Source organism: Cyprinus carpio, chromosome B17 (assembly GCF_018340385.1).
Source record: "Cyprinus carpio isolate SPL01 chromosome B17, ASM1834038v1, whole genome shotgun sequence".
In the NCBI taxonomy this organism is placed as follows: Eukaryota; Metazoa; Chordata; class Actinopteri; order Cypriniformes; family Cyprinidae; genus Cyprinus; species Cyprinus carpio.
Genome location: NC_056613.1, coordinates 7852334 through 7866622, shown reverse-complemented (window position 1 = coordinate 7866622; position 14289 = coordinate 7852334). Strand labels below are relative to the sequence as shown.

Sequence of the window (14289 nt, the reverse complement as noted above, 5' to 3'; positions counted from 1 at the left end):
CCCTGAGAAAACAACTTTGAAAAATAGTTTTCCTCACATTACCACCTCTGAATTATGACCTTAAAGCCCCAAAATATTAGTGCAATAATCAGCTTTGATGGTAATAAGTGATTTCAGCTCAACACTGAAACTGCAAAAGAAAACATGTGCCAAAAAGTTAAAAGCCCCCAGAACAATTATTAGGAATTTGTCTGCCAACTTCAAGAAAAGAAAAAAACATGTGTAGATTTTTTACAGCCTACTTGAGGAAATAGGCACCACATTCATCCTTCTTCTCAAGTTGTGAACCGTGGACAGTCAAGGACTTTGGCCTTCCACAAGCCCAGTGTGGCTCCATTCTTGCGAATGAGAGACCTCCTGCAAATTTCCTCGAAATGCTGGTGTGGAGTTTCTCTTCGCTCATGTGTATTTTGTTTTGTTTGTCTTGTCCGTGCCAATTGTATTGCTTGCTAGACAGTCTGTGTAAACTCTGCAGTCTGAACATGAGGTTAGCAGGATCTCCAATTTGGGCTCTAAAACCTGGTCAAAAACATGTATGTTCAGAAAGAAATTCAATTATAATTAGGGGATTTCTGCTCTTTGCATTAAAACTCCACATTTGATCTTTCATCCCAAAAGGGAATAACTTTGAAACAAGAAACATGCTTGAAAAAGAAAAAGCTCTTAAACCGGGATAAAGAATTAAGCTCTGATTCCAGTCGTGCAAAAGTTATAAACACATCCGGGAGTTCTGGCAAACCTGAGTCATGGTGTGTAACACTAGATTGTTTCTGCATGGCTCACACCATTATCAAGGGAAAATGCACTGGAAGGGTGTTCTGGGATCTTCTTAGAAACAGTCCATAACTCAAAAAATATACAATTGTAAACTTTACCTGGCATAGCGATCAGTTTCCTGTGAGAACTGTCGATTCTACTCCAGCACCTGTCCGCAGGATAGTCAACAAAGCCAGTATGCTTAATATTCATTACTGTGAAAGGTCAGTGACTTGTTAACAATGAAATAAACACATTTTCTGGCATCCTGGTTGATTTTATCAATGGTTTTACGTACTTCTTGCACATTAGCTGTATTAGTACTTAAGCTAATTGTGTCATTATTCAAAAGTCAAAAATAACAGGATGGAGGATAATTGGATTAATACCGTAAATCTTTATAATCTCTGTAACTCTGACGTAAATTAATCAGCAAAATTGACTTTTTTCTGCAAACAACTTTAAAAAGATTAGCCTACTGCAATCATTTCACTGACATTTGTATACAGTATGTCCCTTTACTCTCATTGAACCATTGTTGAGCTTTAAAGACTATTTCACCATTTTAAATGATAGATTTTGTCATAATTTACTCACTTTCATGTCCAAATCTGTATGATTTTGTTCTGTGAAAAAAAAAAAGGGAAAAATTAAATAAATTGTGCTGGGTTTTCTATGTCATGCAGTTAATGTACAATAAATGGAGATTAAAATTGAAGCTTTAAGAAGGGACACAAAAGCAACATAAAAGTATTTAATATGACATAAAATTCTGAAAAGTAATTCATACAACTTGGTTACTATATTCAGTGTCTTTTGAATCCATACACATTTCAACTATACAGTGGTATGCGGAAGTTTGTGAACCCCTTGCAGAATCTGTGAAAATGTGAATAATATTAACAAAATAAGAGAGATAATAAAAAAGCATGTTATTTTTTATTTAGTACTGTCCTGAGTAAGATATTTTACATAAAATATGTTTAAAAATATTAGTTTTCCATCATCATTTGCATATTTGAACCCTTTCCAGCAGTGACTGTATGATTTTGAGATCCTTCTTTTTACACTGAGGACAACTGAGGGACTTAAACACAACTATTAAAAAAGGTTCAAACATTCACTGATGCTCCAGAAGGAAACACAATGCATTAAGACCCGGGGGGGTGAAAACTTTTTGAATTCGAAGATCAAGGTAAATTGTACTTAATTTGTTTTCCGGGAAACATGCAAGTATCTTCTGTTGCTTCCGAAGGGCAGTACTAAATGAAAAGAAAAAAAAAGATATTTCAAGAAAATAAGAAAAAATTAATGCATTGTGTTTCCTTCTGGAGCATCAGTACGGAAGAGGATTAGGGCCAAGCAATAATAAAAAAATAAAACGAATGTTTGAACCTTTTTTAAGTTTTTTTCCCAAACTGTCGCATGGCAAGAATAGTTAAAATATATTTTTAAAATACTTTTATGGTACTTTTTTTTTTTTTTTTTTTTTTTAAGGAGTGAAACTTCAGTCCCCAGATTAAAAAAAAAAAAAAGAACAGGAAGAAGAAGAAAAAAGATGACTACAATTTGCAGAAAACATCTCATACCAAATTGCATTAAATTTACAAACTACAAAACCATGAAACATGGAATTCACCAAAATAATACACTGGAAATTTAGACTTGCCCAGCACGTTCCATAGCTTTATTGTACAAGGAATCTCTCCAGGTGGAATAAAAGACAAAATGTTACTCATGCATGAGCAAGAGAAAGACTGATTAGGATGTAGAGAGAATGGAAAGAAAGCTAAAGCGGTGGCTGCTTTTTGTCTCAGTGCAGTTTTTATGAAATGAGACAGTATCTCTTGATACTGAATCCGTAACTAATAATGTTTAGGTGCTGTCCGATATCCCACTTCTTATCCAGGCCTCATTAACGAACCTGGGAGAAATAATGCATGGGAGAGAAGATAACAATCATCACTTCCATCTGTCTGTTTCAGACATGTTATATTTTCCTGATTAAAATCCAGGTCACTATCTTGGAAATGATTAATTGCTGTGGCAAGTTTGGCAGGTGCACGAATGTTTCTGCAGATGTTTTGCTGGTAAGCACACTGAAATGATTCTGAAGCTTCATAAATGGAACCATGGGACTGAAAAACACAAATTGTTGAGTAAATCAGTACTTCATGAGACAGTCATTTGCATTTAATCAGTGTGTAAACTGATCACAGAAAAAAATGTGCTAATTTGTCTTCAGACGAGGTATAAATGTACAACATCACAAAGAAAGTCAATGTAAAAGAACCATTTAGTCCATGTGATCGTGCGCTTGCACATTCAAATATGGCACAACATTTCACCCTATAGGCTTGTTGTCAAAGATGCCAATTGTCACTGGTCCTTGTGTGTCTTGTAACCGACTATGACTCTCTAAATATGAAAGTATGTGTATACAAATTGCACCAATGAGATTTGAGAGCTATGGCAAAAGATAAGACTATCAGCAACTGACTTACATGTCATTCTACTTCTAACCATAGTGGTCATGTAGGTTCAAAAGACTTAAAATATAACGCATGGCTCATTTGGACCACTGTCATGTTATTCTTGTTTTTTTTTTGTTTTTTTTTTAAGCTTGGAATTTTAATGGAAAACAGCAGCACAGACATTCTGCCAAATGTCTTCTTTTTGTGATATACAGATAAAAAGAAGTCACATACGTTTGAAAGTGTGACAGAATTTTAATTTTTTTGGTGAGCTAGCCTAATTTTTGTTTGAGTTAAAACGTCTGCCCACAAGTCATATTCACTGAAAGGACACATGCAGAGAAATATAGGCTTTTATATAGGTCTGAAATGGAAAGTGAAAAATCCCAGGAACCCTGCTGTCTTTGAGTAACGTTTGCATAGTCTCATGTATAAACAGTTTGAACTGTTTCCTGTATTTTGGCTGCATTTGAGTGGGGTGGAATGCACAGGGTGGAGAGACAGCTGGGGGTGAAATGGTGTGTCTATGAGAAAAAAAAAAATGCATCTGGGCGTTCTTTCCACCAAGAATAAACACTGTCTGGTGACCACATAATCATAAACAATGAAACATACAGCCTGTATAGCCTATCATAACTGATGTATATGCATGTCATCTTTGTCCATTACAAATCCAGTAACACACAAATACCCTCCAACATAGAGTGCTGCTTAAGAAAATGGCTTTTGTACCACTGCTCTATTGTTAAACATGTTACTAGGTCCAGTACTTAGGATTCGAAATTTAGCCATATGCAATCCATATGCACATAAGTTTATAATGTGTAATATTAGAGCAGGTGCAGGATGGTCATTCTGCATTACTGGTGATTCATAAATCATGATATATGTCCATTTATCTTCCACACATTTTTCATGCAGTCACATGGAACTACCTACCATTTAAAAATATGTTATATATATATTCATTTTATAATATACTGTATATACGTAACATTAATGAGTTTTACATTGTTACAAAAAAAAAATAATTACAAATAAATGTTATTCTAATGCTTTCTATTCATTTAAAAATCCTGAAAAAGAATGTACCACAGTTTCCACAAAACTATTAAGCAGCACAACTCTTTTCAAAATTTGATAATAATAATTTTTTGAGCAGCAAATCAGCATATAAGAATGATTTCTTAAGGATCATGTGACACTGAAGACTGGATAAACCCATGCTGAAAATTCAGCTTTGCCTTCATAGGAATACATTTCATTTTAAGTTATTGTTGATTGAAAACAGTTCATTTAAATGGTAAAAATATTTGACATTATTATTTTTAGTACTAGTAGTAGCAGTAGTAAATGCAGCCTTGGTGAGCATTAGGCTTTTTTTCAAAAAATATTAACAATTCTTTACCAACCCCAAACTTTTGAGCAACAGTGTACATATAGGCCAAATAAAGAAAAATATGCTTATGATAAAGAAATCATAATAATCTGCAGATCTTTATGTTGTGCCATTTTTAGACTGGACTGCAGGACTGGGAGAAAATCTAAAAGCAAATTAAAATGTCACTCTTTAGAGAGTGCAAAGAAAGAGTAAGAAAATGAATCTCCTTTCTCCACACCAATCTGAACCCCATCACCTCAAGGGTCGAAAATGCAGGATTCCTGGATGTACCATGTTTTTCGTGGAATATTTATTTACTGAGTCCAAAGACTTTGTACAATTATGTTTCTATAAACAAGTGGAATAAATTACTTTCTGATTTATGTTAGTGGGCATAAAACTGTTACTCAGTGACACAATGTTTTTATTCTGTGGTCTTTGAGTCATAGCTAAAATAAAAACAAATCGTGTACCCAAGCAGAACTTATTTTTTTAGTCACTTTCTTATGCCCTGACAGATTCCTGAAACAAGGAGAGGTTTTTTTAGTCCAAAATAAATATATAATTTCCTTAAATTCATCTATATTTTCACCTTTCTTAAATTCATAAATCCATCCATATTTTAATTTGCTTTTTTAATATTTATTTTTATATCCAAAGTTAAAAATTGTAATAGAAAAAGCTATATGGAACTGCTCCGGGTGTGTGCTCATGGGGTGTGTGTGTGTGTGTGTGTGTGTGTGTGTGTGTGTGTGTGTGTGTGTGTGTGTGTGTGTGTGTGTGTGTGTGTGTGTGTGTGTGTGCACTTGGATGGGTTAAATGCAGAGCACAAATTCTGAGTATGGGTCACCATACTTGGCCACAAGTTACTTCACTTTCACTTTCATTTACTGTACACTGTCAGTAAGAAAACAAAACAGTAAGCTTCACAAGACATTAAATACTGATGGACTCATGTGGATTACTTGTGAATTATTTTGATGTTTTTATCAGCTGTTTGAACTCCTATACTGAAGGCACCCATTCACTGCAAAGGATGAGCATAATTTCTCCAAATCTGTTCTGATGAAGAAATGAACTCATCTACATCTTATATGGCCTGAAGGTGAATAAATTTTCATCATTTTTTTTTTTTTATTATGGTGTGAACTATTTCTTTAATTCAACCGTTTTTAGCTTTGGTAATAAAGACTTTACTATATTTTAGACTTTACCAATTGAAGCACTGAATAACCCCAAAAAATTGCCTCAGCCAGTGAAATGGCTTTGTTGGACAGTGTTGCTTTATAAAAATGAGTGATTTGGATATTTATACTAATATTTAGAAATTCACATTTTATTTTTGTGTTATTTACAGTATGTTGCTATGCGATTCCTTAAGGTTCTGGGTGCTATGGGTTTTTCACCTCTTATCAGCTGTCATGAGAATTTTGTCTTATATCTTAGAAAAGTACCAGCACACCTCTTCTTGACAAGCTGTGTGATATGAGGTGTCATTCAGGACCATAGCACGAATGGTGCAGGATGAGTTATGCAGTGAAGTTTAATACCTTGAATATAAGCAACATTAATAGTGATGCTTGCCCTGCAAAACTCACCACCACGATACTAGTGCAAATGTTCTAAACAGTTTCCACACTGCTGGACAATGACCCCGCACCCAATTCAGATCAGTGTCTGTCTAGATTTGTTTTCAAGCCCTTAATGCATCAAAATAATCTGGGCTTTCCACGTACGGCTCTTTCACAGGAATTCAACGGTTTCTGTGAAAAGATTTAAGTTTAACAGGAGTGTTCACTATACGCTGTGTACTGAGCAAACATAATGTCTCACCACACCAACACAGACTCGGTTACAAAAAAGGAGCACAAAAATGTGTTGAGTGGGCGGAGCTGACATTGTTTGCCAGTCAAGTTTGTGTTATCAGCAGTCCACAGAATTACTGTGTCAAGCCATGTTTAGGAGGATGTGTAATCCATGTCAAAACCTCAGGTTTATTTTTCACTACAATAGAAAAGAAAGATTAAAAAAAATAGCACATTCAGTTTCAAAAAAGCAGATGAAATATGATGCATTTCTGTGGATCACATAAATTATCACAGCATTTGTTATGTAACAGCATCATAAACCCCAATTGTGAGCAATAAAACATGCTTTTATTCCACATGAACTTTAATAGTTACGCTTCATTGATTTTGTACCTACTCCAAACGGTTAAACGAGGGACAGACGGTGCTTCCAAGTGTCAAGTCTTAGTGTTTTACCAAGAATAGAGAAGAAAGCATGCACACAAGCAACGTTAGCTACTATATGAACCCACAGGAGACACTGTAACAGGACACGATTAACTGTTACTGGCCTTACATAACTTTCAAAACCACTTTGGCAGGGGGGAAAGTGCACCGTACCAAAACAAAGATCATAACCTTACATAATAATAAGAAACAGCTCGAGAAAATGACCGCCACTGAAGAAATATGATCCGAGCACTTACGAAACATTTGACTTTTCCCTTCATTTTTTCGTAGCATGCATGCGACAGAGGTCTACCTCCTCCACCCCCAAAGATTTCCAAGAAATCATTGATCGGTTACATTAATCTCTCAGTAATCAAGATGATCCTCCACCTCTCATACAACCCATGAACCCATGAACTAGCGTGCTATAGTAATGAGCTGGCACCGGCACCTGAAGCAGAACAATGTCTCCCCTTTGCCTCCAGCCAGACATCAGATCATCCTCTGCGATCCAGACAGTCCGCAGTCATGCCAGGTTTATGGATTATCCATCCATAAGAATATAACCCTCTCTTCTCATTACCGTTTACTAGCTGACAGGTAAAATATACACTGAACCATGATTCAGGGTCCTTTCTTTTCTATAATGGCCTTCATTAACACCAGAATACATTGATTGTGTACAAAAGGCTTTGTCCGTGTGGTCAGAGCCTGTGTGACAATGAACAGAATGTCCTGTCCTGGATGAGCTGCTATAGAAAAACAAGTCGCCTGAAAGTTTGGAAGGTAGTGAATTGTCCCCCCAATCTCGTGTTCTTTTTTCCCATTTAATCCACCTTGAAAAGAAATTAACATGAAGTTCTGGTAAATGGAGCACTGAGGGCTACGTTGTTCCTGTTTGGCCAAGGGAAATTAAGAAACAGAAAAGAAAAAAAATGAATGCAACTCGTAAATAAATGTAGACATTGCTGTATTAACAAAGAGCCATTATATGCCCTGTATGGCTACCAAAGATGTAGATGAGTTTGTTTCTTCATAAAAACAGATTTGGAGATGTTCTCATCACTTTGGGGTGATTTCATCACTTGCTCACCAATGTGAATGGGTGCCGTCAGAATGAGAGTCCAAACAGCTGATAAAAACATCACAATAATCCACACAGCTTCAGTCTATCAATTAATGTGTCATGAAGCAAAAACAAACTGCAGAATCAAGGCATTTTAACTTCAAACTGTTGCTTCTGGCCAAAATACAAGTCCATAATCAATATGATAATAAATACTTCCTCCAGTGAAAAAGTACAGACTTATCTGTTTATAACTGTTCCTGACTGTTTTTACTTGTAAACATTGCTTGATCTGTATATTTCTCTCCTAATTCAGAAAAGACCTTAATGGACACTTGATGGACACTTTTTTAATGGAGAAAGCAATATTATGGATAGAGAACTTGTATTTTAGCTGGTTTGAAGTTAAAAACACCTTAAAAATGGATTTGTTTATTACAGACATGCAAACTTTCACTTCATAAGATTGATGGTCTGGAGTTGTGTGCATTAATTGTGGATTATTGTGATGTTTTTGTTAGCTGTTTGGACTCTCATTCTGATGGCACCCATTTACTGCAAATCTCTCTAATGAACAGAAAACTCAACTCATCTTGCACGGTCTGAAGATGAGTACATTTTCAGCAATTTACATTTATTGTTTTTAATAAACAACTAAAAAATGAACACAGCAAATTACGGTTACAAAATAAATTCTTGCAACATTAACTAGTTCTAGTAATGCTTTGAATCAAAACGAAACTTTCCACTTTCTGTTTTTGATGATCCAGATTAAAACATAAATAGACAGACTTCTCAAACATAAACAAAAATGAGCATTGTTCATAAACTATTTAATGAAGAAGAATTCAAGGTTTATATATTAAAATGTTAAAAACCATTATCTAATATATCTGTTACAGTTGCATGCTGGACTAAAGGAAGCAACACAATCAATAATCTCCACAAGTGCAGGTCATTGAGGGCACTGAGCGTATCCTCCAGACGTGGCATGACTTTCAAAGGGTGAGTAAGTTCAGATCTACGTAACACATATGGCTCAAATAAGTTCCATGAAGGGTTTTTTGCACCATACCATACCTCAACCCATGCGTTGGACTATTCAGAGTTAATTTAGCTTTAGATCTCACCCAAGCCACCTCAGAAATACAATTCTTATAGTACAGCTGCAGAAAAATTAATGTGACTTTAATAAAAAGCATTGTTTTTCCTAAAACAGTTAGACACAAACACCGTCCCATAAGCCATTTCCTTTCGTTTTCTGATAATCTAAATCGTGCAATCACCTGTTATGAAAAGCTCAGAAAAATCATGGATCAGTACATTTTAAGGTACAAAGAGAATTTTGGTAGGTATATTAACATTTTGTCATTAATTGATGACATAAGTTGTATAATATACGCACCAATATACCATCCCATTGTTACCATATTTTTCATATAGAATTTCTAGCACAGCGGTCTTAAATCTAACACAATATTTTTACAGTACAATTATAAATGCTATATAGATACTCGTTAACTTGTTAGCTAACAGCCTGCTAGCAATAACATCTGGAAGCATGGACAATACAGTTTAAATCAACAATTCAACCGAAGTATATTAAAAAGAACTCCTGGTGATGATATCTTCCGAGTTTTCTACAGTAAAAAATGAATTCCTCTGCAAACTGAAATTGCTATTGCTCTATCAGTGTATAAAAGTTGCTGCACAAAGTCTGTTATCATCTCTAACGTTCATCAAATCTCGACTGGAACAAAGTCTTTCAGAATAAAACTTGGACTTGAAAAAGAATAGATTTTAAGAGCGAGAAAGGGGGTGTGTGAAGAAGTTGTTTGTCAGTTACTGTAGGATGTTGTGGTAGACACTTGGGCATCAAATGGCAATTCAACTAACAAACTGCTCTTTACTCCACAGACTGGCATGCCTGCCACCTGAAGGTCGCAGGTTCACTTTTCCTGGAACAAAGCAAATGAAAAGGAGAAGATCAGAGACTGTCGATCATGGCGTGAAGTCCTTGTTTATGTCTCAACAAAACTGACAGCAGAGCATCACTCCAAACTTGAACCTAGGTCAGCCCAACTATAAATAGCCGTCTGTGTGATAACACAGCCTGAATGTCTGGCCAGATTTGATATTAACTGGTTTAATGTCTGATCCCTATAGAGACAGGTAAATCTCTGTGGGTCAATGGCAAAATATTTTTCATCCCAAATGACAAAACAAAATACAAGCGTTTTATCTTATGACAGAAATCATTCTAACATGCTAACATTGGGTGTTTTTTAATTATCAATGTGTATTTTAAAAAATGCATGACATTATAAAATTAAACTTTACATGTAACACACTGAATACACATGATATGCAAGATTCAACAGCCCCTCAAAAAAAAAAAAAAAAAAAAAAAATGTTGTAGGTACTTCATTAACTGTTCAGTGTGTGAAACTCATCATGTTCTCTCCTGCTCTTCTGCTGCTCTGGGTTTCTGTTTTTCTCATCATGAGAACTGGCCTGCTCTTGTGTAAAGAGGAAACAATTGATACAATGAGGGAGTAAACGTGGCGAGTTCAACCACAGGCCTTGATAATGTCACGAGGATCTTTAATACATGTAATAAATTCTATGTTTAACCTCAGTTAAAACTGATGCAGTTAAACATGTCCATCCATACAAACACATACATATATATTAGGCTCCAATATCCCCAAAAACCCACATATATCCATCCATTTTTCAAGCCGCTTGTCCTCGTGGGGATACTGCAGTATATATTTGAAAAATTGCTATCTCATTCTAAGATGACATGCTTTATCATTGCTATTTGGCCTGCTGTAACATGTCTCTCTGGTTTCTAAAATAACATGTTGCTATTATTGATATTGCATAAATGCTAATACCTGAAACCTGTATATAAAGTATTAAAAAGGTATTCAGAATATGCAATGCAAACCACAGGCAATATAAATGCATTGCTTTGCATGTTACTTCATGCAATACCGCATAAATCCATACTGCATTTGAAGTGATTTTTTATTGCAAAAATAAATTAATGCATTACAATATACTCATTTCCAAGTGAAAATAAATTTGCTTTAAGAACTTTGCAATAACAGTGGCCGTGTAGCATAAGTCATGCCTGTGCCGATATAAATCTTGTAACCAAATGAACTACGTAAATGGGAATTCCACCCAGTTTCAATGTTTTTAATAGTGAGTTCTTTATCCTACAGCTGTTCATGGGACGTAGGCAAATATGCTCTGCTCTGCCAAAGTCAGGAATCAAGAGATCCATCCATAACACCTTTTGGCTGTAATGTTAAAGCCTCCCAGCTTGAGAGAAATGGCTAGTTAGTAGTGTTGGTCCAAGGCCAAACATATCTCTGGACAAGACAGCTGTATCAGGCTGAAACTTGGATTTTCAGAGTCAGTAAATGTGTATTTTTTACCCTGAAAATGAAGAGTTAATTGTATCTGTAAGGTGGTGACGTGCTGCCACATATTCTTAACTGTAGTTCAACGATACACTTTAAAAAATAAAGGTTCCCAGGTGAGTCTTTGCAGTCTGGAGTTACTATACAGTTCTTTGGAGGTTAGAAAAGTTATAGGTTTTTCAGCTCAACATAATGGTTTCTGGAGTCTTAAAAGCACCAGTAGTGCCTTCGCTGATGTTTTTCTTACAAACTAGAGAATACCCTAAAATAATTTTTGGGGGAAAAAAAAGGCGTAAATCCCTTTTGATTGTCACTGGAAATATATTTTTGAAGGAAAGAAACAAAATTTACTCACCCTCAGGCCAAGATGTAGATATGTATGTTTCTTCATCATTACCAATTTGGAGAAATTTAGCATTACAACTCTTGCTCACCTATGGATCCTTTGCAGCGAATGGGTGCAGTCAGAATGAAAAACCAAACAGCTAATAAAAAATGTCACAATAATTTATCTGAACTTTTCTAACTTTAACCTTAGTTTATCTTTGATGGTGAACTATTCCTTTAATAGTGATGGTTGACATTTTTTGATTAGGGTTAGGGTTAGGGGGTTGCCAATATTGTCAATGGGAATGTCATTTTGTGTGAGTTTTCCCTCATGCTCTGTGTGACTGACATTTTTGCCTTTTATTGGACAACTGAGTCTATAAATCCAAATCCATATTATGGCTTTTTTTCTGTTTAGATATAATCATTTGCCACAGTATTGAAGGGATTACCTATTTTCACCTTTGAACAACATTGTGTTCTCATCAAAAACTCACCTAAAGGCAGAAGGTCTTTTTGTCTGAGACTGGATTATGTCGAGAGTGACATCAACAGTTAAGGGATTAAATGCGGCTTCAGTTTGCCCTTTGCTTCTTGGCATCCCAGTGTCCTCCTGCAGAATAACACTGAAGGCTTGTATTAAATTTAAATGGTTTGGTCTGGAAGTCAGTATTATGTCATACGAAGTGCTTTTTGCGCTCTTCTATTTCTGTAAAACCAAAACAACATAAAAATTAATACAGAACAGTTGTACTGGATTGTAAGTGGTTTCAGTGTCATTCATGGGTCATTATTAATCATATGCTATTATTTAACCAGAGGTATCCAATATTTTTGTAAGAGAACAAGAGGAAGACAGTTAGAGAGCAAGAGAGTTGGTAATGTTGCATAATAGAGGTGTAAGGCTTAAAAAACCTTTCCGTCCAAACAGTCAGTCTGATGTTGACTTTGACCCCTCCTAGACAGACACTAGCTATTAAAAGTCAATATCAGTAGTGCTGACACTGAAACATTTGAAATACAAAGCAACACCACAGCTGCTGAAAAACTAAGTGTACCATGGGACTGAATGTTCTCTTTACGTGCATTTGCAATCTAATTACATTCAATTTTAATCATTCTGAAATACTGCACCTAACGACAATGTTTCATTAAATTACATCAGTATTACATCAAGAATGGTATTACAAGAGCTCTAGTCTAGATCAGTGGTTGTCAACCTTTGTGACTTCAAGGCCCCTGGTTATCAAAGTCAACACTCAAAAGCCCCCATTAAAAGAAACTAGAACTGTAAATACATTAAAATTGAATAGAAGTGAATATCAAAACATGAAATAAATGCTTTAAAGCACTATTCCTTATTAAAACAAAATACATGTTTTATTGATGCTGTAAACTTATTTAACTTATGTAGTATTTTAATACATTTTCTTTTAAAAAAAAACTTTAAAGTGGTTTTATAACCACTGGTCTAAACATAGGCCCCTCCAAAATCACCCTATGATGTTGTTCCCATGAGCTGAACTTCCAGAAAACTTTGAGTACTTTTCAAGAGCAACAATTAAATATTCCATGTTCATGACCCCTGATTGGCAAAGTGAGACTGTGTCTGTATATAGCGTCTTTGTTCATCAATTAAAGGCAATAAACAAGCCACTGTCATAAGAAAATCTGTGTCAGGACAACATTTGACACAAATCGTGAGAGAATGGAGGAAATGAATAGAAAAGCTGAAACAGAAAGATTCAATTAAAGAGTTTACGACAATTAATGTCTCACACTTGAATGGCATGACAGCAGGAGAGGGAATGGACAGGAATTGTGGGTGATTATATCATGCTGCATGAAGCTGTAATACAATAGAGACACTGTTTTGTATCTCTATTGAACTACATCTTGCAAGCACTCAAAAGGGCAACACTTCCTTTCTGATTGGACAACTGTAATCTGAATTGTTGATGCACTTCATTTAACATTCTGAACAAATCAAAGAGTCCCATCCACCTGAAGGTTATTGCAAAAGCTCTCATACTCCATAACACAAGGCTGGGTGACTAACCAAAACTCTTTTAAGTTTCACATCTCAGAGCAATTGGGAATCCTATCATTATAATACAATTCACTTGTGGTGCAACAGAAATACTGCTTCTAGATTATAGGTTACAGAGCAGCTTTGCAAACATTCAATCAATACTACACTCAAAATGAGTGCTTGAAAGATAGCCACTGAATCAGACAAAATATGAATGCAGAACTAAAGAATGTAAAATTAGTTATTGAGCAGATACAGAAAGGCTGTGATTGAGGGAAGCTGTGGCCTAGTGGTTAGAGAGTTTGACTCCTAACCCTAAGGTTGTGGGTTCAAGTCTCAGGCTGGCAATACCACGACTGAGGTGCCCTTGAGCAAGGCACCGAACCCCCAACTGCTCCCCGGGTGCAGCAGCATAAATGGCTGCCCACTGCTCCGGGTGTGTGTGTGAGTGAGCGAGCACTTTGGATGGGTTAAATGCAGAGTATGAATTCTGAGTATGGGTCACCATCCTTGGCTGTATGTCACGTCACTTTTTTTTTTCCACTTTAAACAATAAAAAGGTGTTGAATGAGTGCAAAACTT

General features: G+C 35.7%; 1 long non-coding RNA gene across 1 annotated transcript; it reads left to right on the top strand.

Annotated features, from left to right (window-relative positions):
- The first annotated feature begins 5656 nt into the window (after positions 1-5656).
- Positions 5657-13041, top strand: LOC109085936. Its single transcript, XR_002017030.2, has 3 exons — positions 5657-5716; positions 8817-8919; positions 9832-13041. It is a non-coding gene; the product is annotated as an uncharacterized LOC109085936 (long non-coding RNA).
- Positions 13042-14289: the final 1248 nt, after the last annotated feature.